Genomic DNA, 17320 nt, shown 5'->3' with positions numbered 1-17320 from the left:
GAAGCAGTGGCCTGGGTGAGTGGCCTCAGGGTGGTCCTTGGCAATCCTCAGTGTTCTAGGATTGTGTTGTACAGGAGGGAAAGTAAGGGGAGGGGTCTACCAATAATTCTCTGCGCCAACCTGATGACCCTTTCAAGTTTATGTCTGTCACTGGTGGTGACGCCAGCATACCAGACCAAGATGGAAGAGCAGAGGATCGATTCACTGGTGGCGGAATCAGGCCAGGTTGGATGACTGGCATCTAAAGGTGCCCACTAACGGTACAATTTCCAGCAAAGAATCGACCAAGTGATCGGATAAATGCAATTGGAAATAAAATGTCATTATTTACTGATAATTTCACCTTCAGCAAACCAATTTGTACTTCCTGTTAATCACAACTGATTATAAAAAATGGTTTTCCGATTGGCTATCTTGTCATTGAATAGTCAACTGTTAAAAAATGGCCACACACCATACAATCATTTTAAATTCTTTCCAATTCAAGAATTACAATCAATTTTTCTGACAAATTGTAACATTTGAAAAATCTGTCCAATGTACCACACAAGTGTATTCAATTTTTCTCCAATTATAAAAAAAAAAAAAAGATTAAAAACCCTAAAGAAAATTGCTTGGGAGTATACATTAAAGAGAACCTATGACAAAAAAAGAGCCCCTGGGGGTAGTTACCTTCTTCTTTTTCCTAAAGAGGCTTCCTCAGTAGAGGGGATCCAGCCCTGGGACCCCCCGAGGATCTCCTTGTCAGTGTACGCACATGCGCAGTAGCAGCTGTGCGCTCCGGCACTGGTGGAAATAGCCGAGCCCAGTCAGGTCCACTCTACTGTGCAGGTGTGAGCCATATGCGCCTTTGTGGTAGAGTGGACCCGATCAGGCTTGGCTATTTCCCAAGCACAGCGCTGCTAATGTGCATGTGCATAGCGGGAAATGTAAATATTATTGCCGATCTGTATCCAGTGGAGTCAGCACTGAGTCAAGATGGCTGAGCAGGATGGGGGCAGCCTCTTTAGAATCCAGAGGCTTCCCCCTCCCAAGGTAAGTACCCCAGGGGCACTTTTTTTATTACAGGTTTACTTTAAGAAATTGCCAATCTATCCTACACCATTCAATTTTCATAACAATCCACCACTTATGATCAACTTCTAATGAAAAAAATGGGTAGAGGGCTGATGGGTTAGGTGCAGGGAATGGTGAGGGAGTTGGCGGTGTGGGGGGCGCTAAATGGGGACAATTGGGTACAATTCTTTTTTTCCTCCTGCTCTCTTTCCTCCTCCTTCTTACCGTTCTTCATTCCTCTCTATGTTTCTGTCTTGTTAGCTTATAGGCCCCGTTTGGTCTAACTTTAATGCATAAGCTTGAGTCCTGCACTCAGTTCCATGTCCAACCCGTTAGGGCTCGTTCACACCTAAGGTGTTTTTGGCATTTTTTCTAACGCCAGCGATTTTGAAAATCGCCCTAAAAAGCTTGTGCAATGATTCCCTATGAGAGTGTTCACATCTGAGCGGTTCGTTTCCGATCCCCTCAGCAAAGCGCTGCCTGTACAATTTTTGGGGTGATTTCCCTATAATGGCAGGTATAGGGAAATCGCAAAGCACTTGAAAAAGCGCTTGGTATAGCGATTTCCCCAGCACTTTTAAGAATAAATACAATGTATTTATTCTTTTCCGGGTCAAAGAGTTCACTTCCTGACTTGCGTCAGGAAGTGAAAAAAAAAATCGTGAAAAATACAAAATCACAGCGTGCAGCTAAGCCCCGGGAGGAGAACAAAGCCTTATTGTTAATTATCTGTGACATGATGCTTAACACAAATGTTATGAGGCCTTTTATACTGAGAATGACTATGCGCTGTATGGTGCTCTTCTTTGTGATGCGCAGTATCCCTGCAAAATGTTATATTATGTTGTGTTAAAGCTAATGGGAACCCTTATTTAAATATAAAAAAGTCAGACACTCACCTAAGGAGAGGAAAGGCTCGGTCCTATTGAGCCATCCCTCTCCTCTCCCGGTGCCCCCGGTGCCGCGCTGGCTACTCCGTTCACATCCCCCGCCGCATGGACTTCGGAAGTTTTCGGGAGCCGAGTCCTCCCGAAGACAGGCGGCGCACTTTGCGAGCACTCAGGCTCCCGAAGCATTTCCGAAGCCTTCCTTCCGTCGGGAGACAGCGGTATTTGACTGACACGGTCGAATACCGCTACGGGGGAGCCAGGACAGCAGCGGGCACCGGGAGAGGAGCGGGGAGGCTCTATGGGACCCAGAGCCTCCCTCTCCTTAGGTGAGTATCTGACGTTTTTTTTTTTTAATACGGGTTCCCATTCACTTTAAAAACTTTAATAAACATTTTGAAACAAAAAAAAATGGGAAATTCAATCAGATTTCTTGAATGAATAAAAAGAAAGGCTTTCAATTTTTCTGTACAACTGATCCTGGTTCATCAAATTGCCATCATTTTATTGTATTATGTGTGTCCGCCTTTATAATTGCTCACAGTCAATTTGGGATATAAATGAGAATTATTTTCTGCCAATCTGCCGGATTGGCACAGCTACAGCTGTAAAGCTATGGTATGCGCCCGTGTAGCCTGTATTTGTGGTGTTGGCAATAGCCGGACACTGAATTATGTGTCCCCCAAGTTGCCAAGGCTCGGAAGAGGAATAGAATATTACGCCACCCGGGAATTTCAGCGGCAGCCAAGTGAGCCGTCATTTGGCTCACCCTGCACCCAGCTGACCGGCGGTGTACTAATATGTAAGCATGCACGGAGGCCTTGATTATGTACACACTACTGAATTCTGTCTACTGTGATCACATTAGTGAAAGATGAAATCTTATTGGTTGTTACACATCATCACTGATCCCTGCACTGCCTTAAAGAGAAACCGTGACCAAGAATTGACCTTCTTCCCAATCAGTAGCTGATACCCCCTTTTACATGAGAAATCTATTCCTTTTCACAAAAGGATCATCAGGGGGCTCTGTATGGCTGATATTGTGGTGAAACCCCTCCCACAAGAAACTCTGAGGACCATGGTCCTGTCTGTGAACGTTGTTGCATTGTGGGAAAAAGCTGTTTACATCTGTTTCCAACTGCCAAAAAAGCAAGCAGCAGCTACATCACCTGCTAGCAGTAAAAATGTCACCGTGTGATAAATGTCAGAATGTAAACCAGGGATTTAAAAGATTTTACAATGGCAAACACTGACTAAATCATTTATAGATAATTATTGTAAAAATGAAGCACTTTTTTATTACATTATTTTCACTGGGGTTCCTCTTTAAGCTAGGCATATAGCAATTATTAAGTTTGATATTGCAAATAAAAACAATTCCCTTGGATTCAAATGCAGTAGCTGCTGATTTCAATTGGTCCTATTCCAAACTGCATAAAATGAACACAAAATTAATTAACTTGAAAGTATTACTGGGTTGGAGAAGGCGCCTCAAAAAAATAACCATGGATGTAATAAATGTAAAATGGCTTACCTCTAAGAAGAAGGGCCAATGCCAATATTAGAAAGAAATCAGGCACAAAAACAATAACGCGTTTTGCGGAGCACAGTCCGCTTCCTCAGATCAAATAAAGTAGTGTCTGGGTAGCCAAGGTGCAGAGCTTGGAGCGCCTAAAAACTTGAATGTAAACCAATGTATTAGTATCTATTGAGCAGTACAAAACTAGGCAGTGTGATAAGATACAGTTTCTGATTGAACATCTATTTCAAAATCTGGTAAAAATCGGTTGAATATGTGGTGCTGTTTAACTCTCGCATATTTTTTTTTCTTTATGGACTGTGTGATTGAAATGTCTCAGGGGTTTAATTGTGTATGGCTGGCTTTAGAACCAGCCAGGGAGATCTTTATTCTGAAAACATTTGTGGCTGGCAGCCAAAGCACAATTCATTCCGCAGTGAATAAATAATAGTCTGGGTTACCAGCTGTAATTAGAAATCCCCTGAATAGACAGGGCAGGCGCTATGAAAGGATCAGCTGCAGAGATCATATCTGGCCTCATCCTTGCGCACTGCCTACCCAAGAGATGGCAGTTAAAGCTTACAGGGTAATGGCTTCTACTAGAGGGACAGACTCATATCAATAGCATGTCACATCCAAGCACACACAAAGTGTGACCTAATTCTCATTTCACTGCAAACTCACATCTAACTCAGCCACAGAAAACACATCAGCGTCATCTAATAGTCACAAACACATCTCCCTCTACACTCAAAGTAAATAAATAAATAGATAAAAAGTAATAATGTTAAAAAAGGAAATAATAAAAATGGATAGATTGTGTTACCATGCATCTATATATATTGATACAACCCAACCACCCTTAGCACAGCTTTCGCATATAATTCAGCAGAATGCATGTATTTAGGTTTCCTTGTCAGCAGCTACTGTATTTGGAAGGTGAGGTGTATTTAGCTTATTCCCATTTGTTTAACACTTTGGCTTTTGCTATTTTCCCCATAAAAATAAGAAGAGAAGTAGCATTTTTTGCTCAGCGTGTAGTTTTTGTGCGGTTAGGGGGTACTTCTCATGGGTTCAGAGGGTCTTCTCATGAGTTCAGAGAGTATTTCTCTCATAGGTTTAGGTGGTCTACTTAAGAGTTCATGGGGTATACTTCTAATGGGTTCAAAGGGTACTTTTCATGAGTTCAGAGGTTCTTCTCATGGGTTTAGGGGGTCTGCTTCTGGGTTCAGAGGTTCTTCTCATAAGTTCAGAGGTTCTTCTCATGGGTTTAGGTGGTCTTCTCATGGGTTCAGAGGTTCTTCTCATGAGTTCAGCAGGTTCTTCTCATGGGTGTAGGGGTTCTTCTCATAGGTTGAGAGGTTCTTCTCATGAGTTCAGAGGTTCTTCTCATGGATTTAGGGGGTTTTCTCTTGGATTCATTAAGTATCAGCCTGCTGTCTGTCTTCTCTCACTTGGGCATTTTTTTTAGCGGTATAAGTGGAGTCATTGTCCCCCTAACCCCAAATAGCAGTATTAGGTGGCCTGTATCTCCCCCCCCCCCCTTCCTTAACAGTATGGGTTGCCTTCTTCTTCTTACCCCACTCATAACACTATTAGGATGCCCTATGCCTCACCTCCCCAGTGACACACTTGGAGTCACTAACATGCCAGTAGGGTAACAGGAATACAGGGGGTTCAGAATTATTAGGCAAATGAGTATTTTGACCACATCATCCTCTTTATGCATGTTGTCTTACTCCAAGCTGTATAGGCTCGAAAGCCTACTACCAATTAAGCATATTAGGTGATGTGCATTTCTGTAATAAGAAGGGCTGTGGTCTAATGACATCAACACCCTATATCAGCTGTGCATAATTATTAGGCAACTTCCTTTCCTTTGGCAAAATGGGTCAAAAGAAGGACTTGACAGGCTCAGAAAAGTCAAAAATAGTGAGATATCTTGCAGAGGGATGCATCACTCTTAAAATTACAAAGCTTCTGAAGCGTGATCATCGAACAATCAAGCGTTTCATTCAAAATAGTCAATAGGGTCGCAAGAAGCGTGTGGAAAAACCAAGGAGCAAAATAACTGCCCATGAACTGAGAAAAGTCAAGCGTGCAGCTGCCAAGATGCCACTTTCCACCAGTTTGGCCATATTTCAGAGCTGCAACATCACTGGAGTGCCCAAAAGCACAAGGTGTGCAATACTCAGAGACATGGTGTAACGATTGGTGTCAGCACGCAGAGAGAATCTGATTATTGGTGATCTGCAATATCACCAAGAATGCAGATATATACCTGATTATTGATGATCTGCAGAATCACCGATAATACAGATATATTGCTAACCTGGTCTGGACACCTATAAATGTATGAGTGCTTGGTGTAACAGTAGTACTTTGAGTAATGCACCTGTGGAGCAGGTGATTGAAGGCAGTAAAGGAACACTGCTCTGAGAGTACAGGGACCTTCCAGCAGCCTGAGACTCTCCAAGGGGTGGAGTCAGGCTGGAGACGGGAAGGGCCAGAGAGTGAGTGACACCTGAAGGTGGATGTCACTATCTGATCTGGAGACTATCTCTTAAGGGGAGAGATAGCTCTCGAGGTCGGACACGATAGGTCGGTAACACACGGACAGATAAAGTACAAAGACAGAAGGCTGATTCGGTATCCAAGGCAAGCAGGGTCTGGCAACGGAATATCAGATATGCGAGGTACCGAATCAGAGGACAGAGGAGTAGTCAAGAAAGCAATAAGTCATAACAGATATCAAACAATGCCTAGTCTGGGTGTGAGGTCCGTGGTCTCTCCGCCCTGGAACTAGTCTGATGTATAACACAAATGATAATACAGTTCCCTAGTCTGGGTGCGAGGTCCGTGGTCTCAGCACCCTGGAACTAGTCTGGAGTATAACACAAATGATAATACAGTTCCCTAGTCTGAGTGTGAGGTCCATGGTCTCAGCACCCTGGAACTAGTCTGGAGTATAACACAAATGATAATACAGTTCCCTAGTCTGGGTGTGAGGTCCTTGGTCTCTACACCCTGGAACTAGCTTAAGCATAAACAGAATAACAGTTAAAGTAATCTGGCTCAGTGTTAATTCCCAGGTCCACCTGGTTCAAACACACTGTTGGATCTGACTAAGGTCTGAGTGCTTCCACGTAGTGTTCGCAACGGCAGACAACTTGCAACTGGCCAGCAGTAACTATATATGGAGTAGTGCTCTCCAGCACCACCCCTAATTGATCAACCAATAGTATCCTGCTCTAGAGTCAGCTGATCGGCGTGATCAGCTGACTCTCTCTGCCCAGTATAAGAATTCTGCCTCTCAGCGCGCGCACGCGTATTCCTAAGCCTGTGTGCACTAACAGACTCAGCCAAACCAGACACACGCTGCCGCGTGCAAACCGCCGCACTAGACGCGGAACCAGCCACCTTACTGTTGTTGCATGCGGCGGCTTTTCCGCGTTCTGCCCTGCTACCAGACACACGCTTCTGCGTACAAACCACCGCATTGGACGCGGAATCAGCCACCTCCTCAGTAGCACACGCGGCGGCTTTTCCGCGTTCTCTTACACATGGCCAAGGTAAGCAAGGCTGAAAGACGACCACCACTGAACAAGACACACAAGCTGAAACGTCAAGACTGGGCCAAGAAATATCTCAAGACTGATTTTTCTAAGGTTTTATAGACTGATGAAATGAGAGTGAGTCTTGATGGGCCAGATGGATGGGCCCATGGCTGGATTGGTAAGGGGAGAGCGCTCCAGTCTGACTCAGACGTCAGCAAGGTGGAGGTGGAGTACTGGTTTGGGCTGGTATCATCATAGATGAGCTTGTGGGGCCTTTTCGGGTTGAGGATGGAGTCAAGCTTAACTCCCAGTCCTACTGCCAGTTTCTGGAAGACACCTTCTTCAAGCAGTGGTACAGGAAGAAGTCTGCATCCTTCAAGAAAAAACATGATTTTCATGCAGGACAATGCTCCATCACACGGGTCCAAGTACTCCACAGCGTGGCTGGCAAGAAAGGGTATAAAAGAAGAAAAACTAATGACATGGCCTCCTTGTTCACCTGATCTGAACCCCATTGAGAACCTGTGGTCCATCATAAAATGTGAGATTTACAAGGAGGAAAAACAGTACACCTCTCTAAACAGTGTCTGGGAGGCTGTGGTTGCTGCTGCACGCAATGTTGATGGTGAACAGATCAAAACACTGACATAATCCATGGATGGAAGGCTTTTGAGTGTCCTTGCAAAGAAAGGTGGCTATATTGGTCACTGATTTGTTTTTGTTTTGTTTTTGAATGTCAGAAATGTATATTTGTGAATGTTGAGATGTTATATTGGTTTCACTGGTAAAAATTAATAATTGAAATGGGTATATATTTGTTTTTTGTTAAGTTGCCTAATAATTATGCACAGTAATAGTCACCTGCACACACAGATATCCCCCTAAAATAGCTAAAACTAAAAACAAACTAAAAACTACTTTCAAAAATATTCAGCTTTGATATTAATGAGTTTTTTGGGTTCATTGAGAACATGGTTGTTGTTCAATAATGAAATTATTCCTCAAAAATACAACTTGCCTAATAATTCTGCACTCCCTGTAGAGACACTGCAGGGATGGAGATGGAAAGATGCCCTGCTCTGTGCACTCTGCCACAAATCAGGGCCCGGGGGAACCACCATTAACTGCCCAGTTTGCCTTTTAAGGTGGCCACTAACGGTCCAATTTCTAGTGAAAAATCGTTCAAGCGATCAGGAATTCTGATCGGAAGAAAAATCGTTCACTACACCATCAACGAACCAATCTTTGCTTCCTATCTATCACAACCAACTAGAAAATTCAAATTTTGGTTTGACCAAAATCCAATTGGACGACTATTTTTGTAATCGTTCGTAATCAATTGTGCCCATCAATAGAGATTATTTACAACCAATCCAATCAGAATTTCTGATCGCTCAAACGATTTTTCGCAGGAAATTGGACCGTTAGTGGCCATCTTAAGTCCCCCCGTCCTCTATACAGCATCTACCTGACTTGTAACATATCATGGCCTGACACATACCATCCTGTGACTCAGCTCATGCACTGAAGTCGTAAGGACTTCCTTCTTGTTTCTGCAACCACGCTGAACTATCCCTGGGTGTTATTTCAGTGTCAGTGCAATCACTGATGATCCATACGGACTCCTTCAAGGTTCCAGTTACTGAACACGGTTAACAAACTGGGTGATGAATATTCTGTCCCAGTAACTTTAAAGTGTATGACTATTTTCAAGGCTATTTACATCTACTCCCCTAAGAGGTACACATGCTTAGTTTACATTTGCAGAAATAAATAAACCCCAAATACGTTAAAGCAGACTCTATGAGGGTCCTCATGCATGTATGTTTTGGACTGATATACAACGTGCTGAGTAACTGTGGACCCAGACCACTGGACAGGACTTAAAGAGAAACTCCGACCAAGATTTTAACTTTATCCCAATCAGTAGCTGATACCCCCTTTTACATGACAAATCTATTGCATTTCACAGACAGACCATCAGGGGGCGCTGTATGACTGATATTGTGGTGAAACCCCTCCCACAAGAAACTCTGGTACCGCGGTACTCTGGGCAAACTGCCACAATGTAACAATGTTCACAGACAGGAAATGGCTGTTTACAGCTGTCTGTAACAGCCAGAACAGCTAGAAACAGCTACATAACCTGCCCACAATAACAATGTCACCATGTAATACATGTCAGAATGTGAATCTGGGAGAGGAAAGATTTTACAATGAGCAAACACTGACTAAATCATTTATACATAATTATTGTAAAAATGAAGCACTTTTTTTATTACATTATTTTCACTGGAGTTCCTCTTTAAGTCCAGGTGTGAGTCATCAATCCTCTCTATAAGTCAGGCATGTAATGCCGCTAAGACGGTCCTAGCTCAAACCTGGAAATCTCCCCCGCCCCTTTCCTCCTAGAAGGGCTTCAATATCAAAAATTAACAAAATATATGCCCTTGAAGGAGTAACCCTTTCTCTATCAAGTAGACAAATAACTTGAAATCTGGGGTGATTGGTCTGATTGGATATCATTCCACCCTGTATATTAACTTACATGGCATCTTATGAGTACACGCTAGAGCAGTGCTGTCCAACTTCATAGGCAGGGGGTGTGTTTTTCAGAAGCAGGGGGAGGGGCATCAATGTCCTGGCTTTGGAGGGTGGAGCCAAGCGCAAACAAAAAGTGGGCATGCCAGAGGAGGGGGCCTTACACAAAAAATAGTCCGGGCAAGTGAGTGCTACATCCGGCCCACGGGCCACCAGTTAAACAGCCCTGCTCTAGAGAATACAATTCTACTTTCTTACTCAATTCATTACTCAATTCTAATCTTGGGCATCACCCCCTTTTCCTGTACCTGTATGATGATAGCCCTGATGTGTTCCTTGCTATGGTCAATGTAGGGCAATTGTGACCTTCAACCTTGTCTCCACTAGTACTTAACATTGCTGCTCGAATTTTATATTTCCTGCTTTTGACTAAGTTGTTTATTGCTTTCATTTGCCATGCATTACCAAGCTCTTTGTTGGTTGGCAGCTGTTGTTTTTCTTTTTCTGTACACTGTTATTTCAATAAAAAGAAAGCTGAAACAAAAGCAAACTCTAAAAATGTGGCTACATGGCCTGTTTTCAAAACTCCTTCACACTTGCTCATTAAAGGGAGGGCAACGCATAGGTGGCTAAAAATATCGGCATTTGGGCACCCGCGGTGCCCGATATACAGCACTCCCCGCACAAACTACTACCAGGCACCCAAATTTCCGCTCCGGCGCCCAATTCCCAGTATTTTGCATTGGTGCCCTATGGAGACGCCCAATTAGTCCACTTCCCACAAGTGCCGTTTTTTTTTTTACTGTTTTGCACTGTCACCAAACTCCAGATGCAGATGCACTGTATATATGCCATCTGATGAGCAAGGTGCCCATACGTTACCTTATTTTCATGCAAATGAGGCAGTGCATAGGCAGTATGACAGTCACTTTCCATGTAACGGAACGCCTGTTCAGATATATCCATTGCACTGGACAAACCACAATAGCAACGTTATTATAACATGTCCGTCTCTCTATCTGGTGTCCCTAAAAATCATGCTGGTTGGGACTTTGTCATATGGTTTTCGGGTTGGAGCCAATTGATCCATGTCCAACGGACATGTGTGAATAGGTCCTATTAATAACACTGAATCCAGTCACATGCCCGTTTATCTTCTGGCCTCCTGTCTGGAAAGGGGGAATTTTTCCTTTTGTTTTTGCAGTGTGAAAAAAGCCTGAATTGCAGAGACAAATTCGCATCACAAAACCATTTGTGAATACGTTGAAATTCATTTGTGATGTATTTGATCTGACTTTGGGATGCAAACGAAAAAAAACCCACAAAAAAACATATATCCAGGCACATTGCCTCTAGTTAGGACATTAAATAAGTTATTAAGGAAAGGGAGGTGCTGAAGGGGGTGTGGCCAGAAAATTAGCAAAAATCAGTAACCCTTCGCACTCTCACATTCAGATGTTCAAACAAATGCATTCACAGATTTACTCATCCAGGCACCACTGTTATCCCTACAGCTAAATTAAAAGCCGGGGTCTTAGTTCACAGAAGAATGCTTTCTTATGCTTAGTCACCTACACTGCGCAGAAGTACCCAGGTAAACATAGGTGTCCTAACTCTGGCCCTGTAACATGCATAGTGCAGACATGCAAACACATTCATTGCATCAAACCTACGTTAACAGTGGTGCCTGGATGAGTGAATCTGTGAATGCATTTGTTTGAACATTTGCATGCGAGAGTGCGAAGGGTCAATTGATTTTTGGAATGCAAATGGACAGAAAACAGCCTAGGAATACAAAGCTAGGTACATTTATTCCTGCACAGTCTGCGAGAGAAGAAACAGGATGGGAAAGGTAACAGCCATGCAGCATTGCAATATAAAATACAGTACATGGCAGCAGCGCAACTAGTGAAATGACTGCCTGCAGAAAGAAACCTCATGCAACGACTGGCTGAGACCACACACTATTCAAACACAACACCATTCAAATGCAAATGAAATTCCTATTCAAACACAAATGAAATGCAAATTACCATGGGTGGTCCAGGGCCGGATTTATACTCTTTACAGCACAAGGCCACTGTCACCAGCCGCCCCCCTTCAGTATAGGTAGCCAGATGACCCCTCCCTCCAGTATAGTTAACCTGATGACCCTCCTTCCTCCAGTATAGGTAGCCAGATGGCTCCTCCCCCTTTCTTTCCAGTATAGATAGCCAGATGACTCCCTTAATACCTCCTTTTTCACCCCCCTTTCAGTATAGGTAGCCAGTTTGCCTTCACACCGCAGCAACCATCTGTGTCACCCATTCCTCCGCTCGTCTCCAGTGCCGAAGCTTCCTCTTCCCCTCTGTCTCCAATGCTGCCCAAGTCTATAGCCGCCCACCACAATACAAAAGTGCACAGAGAGCAAGCTTGCATATGTTGCACCAGTTTAGCCTGCTGCTTTGGTGCCCTTGCTGCTGTGGTGCCCTAGGCCATGGCCTAGGAGGCCTTGGCCTAAATTCGGCCCTGCATGGGCCCATACCTTAAAACATTCAAATACATGTAACTTCCGTTTGATTTCAGTTAACATCAGCTTCCTTCCAGTTAATTCTCAATTTTCCATAAGAATATATCCCAGCTGCATTCCAGAACAGGAAATCGGGCTTTACATGATCTCAGAATATCAGAAGAAGGTACAATTGTCACCTGACATAAAACTACAGTTGACCGGGATTTGACCTGAAGTCCTACTGGTATTAATCAAACAGCAAACTATCCTAACAGCAAACTAAATTCAAAGGTCCATGTACACAAGCCTACCATCAGCTCATCAAGGATGAGAATAAAAGCAAGATCTGCCATTTAGTGCCTACTAGAAAAATATTTGTGCCTGGAGATAGGCATTGAGGTACTTGAAAAAAGTGTAATGCTGGGAATACACGAGTTTTCAATAGTTTTTCTGATCAATTGTCTCATAGAAGTGAATGTAAATCAACGAAAAAACGATCGGAAAATGGATTGGAAAGTGAATCTGCCAAAAAAACTCATTGTGTATTCCCAGCATAAAGCCTTGTACACACCATGCAATTTCCCGTCAAATAGACGGGTCAAATCAATTATTTCCGACAGGTCCAATCTAATTTCCAATTGTTTTTCTGATCGATTTTCCAATCACTTTCATACAAAATTTATTTGAAAAATGATCGGAAATCACATTGGACGTGTCGGAAATAACCAATTCAACCCATCTCTCTGACGGGAAATTGCATGGTGTGTACCAGGCATTAAGCTAGGCACAATCATTTTAGATTGTCCGCGGCCAAAACAATTGCTCATGATCGTAGTGGCAGATTATAGTGGCAGAACAGGAGCTCCCTGATATCACCGACTGCCCTCTACTGGTCTGGTGCGATAGATTGCTCTTGCCTGGCAGACTTTGTTCTCAGGGCGACATCATCTGATGCTCCTGCAGTGTGGTCCTGCCCCTCCTTGCTCCATAGAGCAGAACACGAGGTTCAGTTAGCCTGTCTGTACAGCGATTGTCCTTCCAGCCCAAAGTTATATTTATGGATCATTTTTGGGGACAAAATCTCAACAGTGTGTTTGTAGCTTTGACTACCCAATGTGCGATCTTGAAGTGGAGTCCTAGCCAAACTGTTTTAGCTTCAATTGTGGATACTTAAAGTGAACCCGAGGTGAAAATAAACTGATGATATAAACAAGTATATTTATCCTCCTTCTCCTAAAAATGACCTTTTCTTAAGTATCCGAGTGTACGTTTACAAAGTAGGTTGAATGTTTTACTATCTCTAATCAGTGTCAGCCTATTAAGTGTCCCAGAGTTCTAAAAAAGGTTAATAGTTCATTTATTTTATCTCTCCCCTGCCCTCAGAAGTTGTATTCTGCCAGGAAAACTTTTATGTCTGTAATTTGCTTATCAGTGATGCTTACAATATTCCCGACAAGCTACAGACAGACAGAAGACAGAAGCTGTCACTTCCATTTCTAGAAATTAACTCTTTCAGGCAGCAAAATAAAACAACGAAAAAAGATTGGTTATTAATTTGTTTTGTACTGTACATACATGTTTATTTCATCATGTCACATATTGCCTCGGGTACACTTGAAAGTAAGAATTAGAACTTATATCAGGTTATCACTAGTATCTGGCCACCACTTTGCAAGATTTCTGGTTGCTTCCTCCCATACCATTTTCAGAGTCACAGAAACCAGGATGTCCACTGAAATCTTTCCAGTGCTAGTGGGGCACAAACAAAAAAAAAAATAGTGGCAATGAAGAGCATTTTTAGGCTATGTATCCACTAGAAGCATGCAAATCGCAAATGTTTTTTCAGATGCGAAATTCGCTGCAAAATAGCATATACATGTATGCAGTTTGTACATGCGAATTATTCGCAAAAGATTTCTTTGGTGCAACTTTTACTAAGAAGGACGTTTCATTGTTATTATTGATCGCATACGTGAACACATGTGAAAAAAACCCAAAAATCACTTCTCTTTCGATTTTCTGCATGTGATGTCCAAAAAAATAGTAACACGGTGGCCAGTTTTTTTCTCTGGATGTGAATTTCCCATTTAGTAGAAAACTAGCCAAAAGCGTTGAACAAACGCACAAATTCGCACCTATTGGAAACAGACCCTTAGGCAGGGAACACACTTGACTGTTTTCGTGCGCGTTTTCTGCACAGAAAAACTGAGAAATCATGTTAATCAATGGGCTAGTTCACACTTACTGTGTTGTTCGCATGCAGAAAAAAAACTGACATTCTGCATGATGACTCTGCGCATTCTGTCAGTTTTCTCTATCAATTACATCAGCTACTGTGAAAAAACGTGCGCGTTTTCCAGCATGGAAACACACTCGGTGTGCAGAAAAAGCATGCAGAAAAATGCTCGCGGAAAACTGAAAGTCAAGTGTGTTCCCTGCCTGTAACACAGTGGAGAGCCCGGCTGCTGTCACATAAATGTAGCTACGACTTCAGGCAGGAATCAGGCATTTCATGCATTTTGCTGCAATGCATCACATGCAAAAACTCTAGTAATATCTTCCTGTGGTGCCACTGCGTTTTTGGAGCAATCCATGACTCTGTATAGCGTTTAAAAAAAGTTACAACTTGCACTACTTTTCCACAAAACTCATGCGATTCCTCCATTCACTGGCTACTGTAAAACAAAAAAAGGCCTGCGTTCAATCGCAGACACAGAAAATCGCTTGCGAGAAATAGGTGGCGTTTCCCACAGACACTCATGTAATCCCTCCCTGAAATTACAACGTCCACTGATTTTCATTTGCTTTGCTTTTGCTGCCTGGGGGCGGTCATCAATCTGGGCATAGCGGCATGGTGGTTAGCATTCTTGCCTTGCAGCGCTAGACTCCTGGTTGGAATCCCAGGAAGGGCACTATTTGCACGGAGTTTGTATGTTCTCCCCGTGTCTGTGTGGGTTTCCTCTGGGCACTCCGGTTTCCTCTTGCATCCCAAATACATACAGATAAGTTAATCGGCTTCCCCCTAAATTGACCCCAGACTACAATACCTACACGATATAGACATTTGACTATGGTAGAGATTCGATTGTGAGCCCCTCTGAGGGACAATTAAGTGACAAAACAATATACTGCAGAAGATGCCGGCACTAAATAAAAAAGAAATTATCTGAAAATAAAATGCAAATTGGGGAGATTGGCTTGAAAATCTCCTCCTCAGCTCTCCTTGTGCAGCCCTGACTGACTGGCAAGGTAAGGGTTACATTATATGAATCTGAGAGGAAGGGGAGAAAACCACAAAGTTCTTGAGCAGAAGTAATGAAGAAGTTCAGTCATTTAAGGGGGGCTGAGAGGAACAATAGAAGGAGGGGTGTTCGGTGCACAGACAGGTTACTGTATAAGGAGGGGTGCTTGGATAGAAAGGCAGAAGTTACAGGAGGCTGAAGAGAAGGAAGCCAGCAAGTGATCAGTGCAGAGTGTCTCCCTCCAGGCAGAGAAGAGGGGGAGACACACACACACAGGGAGAGAGGAGAGCAGAGAGGCACTAGAGGTAACACTACAGGCAGGAAGAGGGGGAACTAGTGAGTTTTATCAGAAAAGAAATGACTGTACCCAGCGGCGAGGGTCCTGCCGGCTCCCAGTGCCCAGCGCGGTGCAGGTTGCCAGGAGCAGCGCTATATACAAAGCAGAGCCGCAGAGTGAGTAACCAGGGAAACCCCAGCCGACATAACACACGCCAATGGCTCTGCTGCCCCCTACCTGCCGCTCTCTGAAAGGCCCATTCATCACAGCAATCACTGCTACCACTCTGCATTCAATGCCACTCTGCTGCTTGTACTTAATCACTGCCAGCCTGTGTGCAGTACTAGTAAACAATCCTTGCCAGGCAGCACTGTTACTGCCAGGCAGCTACCAGTGTACAGTCATTGCCAGGAGGCTTATAGTATACAATGAATACCAGGCTGCTACCAGTATAAATTATTGTCAGGATGCTCCCAGTATGTAATAGCTGCCACCAGTATATATCACCAGGCTTCTACCAGTATTCAGTCACTGCCAGACTGTTTCCAGAAAATAATAAACAAGTTATTTCGCCCGCCCATTAAACAATGGGCGCTAGGGCTGTGTCGCGACCCCAGGGCGCACGGCCACAAGGGGAACCTAAACCGTAGTAAATAAAAAGAGTTTGACTTACCTGGGGCTTCTACCAGCCCCCACAGCCCTCCTGTGCCCGCACAGGTCCTAAACGATCCTCTGTTACCACGCCGCAGCTTAGTTTTGATTCTGGCGACTGATCAGTCGGCAGTCCACTGTGCCTGCACAGCCTGGCCGTGCGCATCCTCGTACGCATTCATGTCACCGAGAGCGTCCTGCGCAGGCGCAGTACAACGTTTTCTCTTACTGCACCTGCAGGTGTAGTGGACCGCCGACTGCTCAGTCAGCAGAATCGAAACTAAGTGGCGGCGGGGTAACAGAGGATCGTTGAGGACCGCCGTGGGCACAGGAGGGCTGAGGGGGCTGGTAGAAGCCACAGGTAAGTGAAACTACTACAGTTTAGGTTCCCCTTAATTTTTTATGGCAGCGGGCCGGAACACATACATACTAGATTTAAATATAACTCTTTAACATTTGTCTAGTAACAGTTAACATGATGTTGGAAAAGGAAAGCAAACGGCAAACCAGGAATTGTTGTACTCACCATTTGATGCCCATTTTATGGGTTACCTGGGGGTATGTGCAGCGGCTCTCTGGACATTCCACCCCCCCCCCCCCCCCCCCCCGCCCAGCACAAATGCTGTTTGAGATGAGGGTAGTTGAGGCCTACTATACAGCAGAAGCCGGGGTCTCAATTAGTTGCCGCGTGAAGCTAAGTTTTTTTCAGCTTGACTGGCTGGTAGGGTGTGATGTCACACTGTCCCCTGAGATGAGAGGCCGGAGCAGAGGCAAATCATCTGGGAAAGGCGAGCCGGAGCACGTGAGGAGAGCCAAAGCAAGAATTGGTGCTGAGGAGAAGGATCAGGGATCGCGTCATAGGTTGCTCGTGTTCTTTGCAGTAGCGCTGTGATAGTTAGAGACTCTTGCCCATTGGTTGCTGCAGGAACCTCCCTCCAATAAGAATAAGGTTTATTCCTATTGTAGAGTGGTTCCTGCAGCAACCAATGGATGAAGGTCTCTAACTATCACAGCGCTACTGTGGAGAACAGTTGTCCGTTCAGTTATAACTGACAGCAACTGTTTCAGTGTGAATGGATCCTGAAAGGTGTCCCTC

General features: G+C 44.0%; 1 protein-coding gene across 2 annotated transcripts in view; it reads right to left on the bottom strand.

Annotated features, from left to right (window-relative positions):
* Nucleotides 1–15750, bottom strand: part of AKNA (AT-hook transcription factor) — a 74930-nt gene extending 59180 nt beyond the window's left edge. The window contains exons 1-2 of one of the 2 annotated variants that reach the window (XM_068248279.1): nucleotides 15664–15725; nucleotides 3481–3624 (exon numbers count right to left, since the gene is read on the bottom strand). The gene's annotated coding sequence lies outside the window, so the exon portion shown is untranslated. Of the gene's footprint in view, nucleotides 1–3480; nucleotides 3625–15663 lie in introns of both variants that reach the window. The other variant, XM_068248278.1, reaches the window with a different exon arrangement.
* Nucleotides 15751–17320: the final 1570 nt, after the last annotated feature.

Source organism: Hyperolius riggenbachi, chromosome 8 (assembly GCF_040937935.1).
Source record: "Hyperolius riggenbachi isolate aHypRig1 chromosome 8, aHypRig1.pri, whole genome shotgun sequence".
Classification (NCBI taxonomy): Eukaryota; Metazoa; Chordata; class Amphibia; order Anura; family Hyperoliidae; genus Hyperolius; species Hyperolius riggenbachi.
The sequence above is the reverse complement of the archived record's forward strand: the minus strand, read 5'-3'. Positions and strand labels throughout refer to the sequence as shown.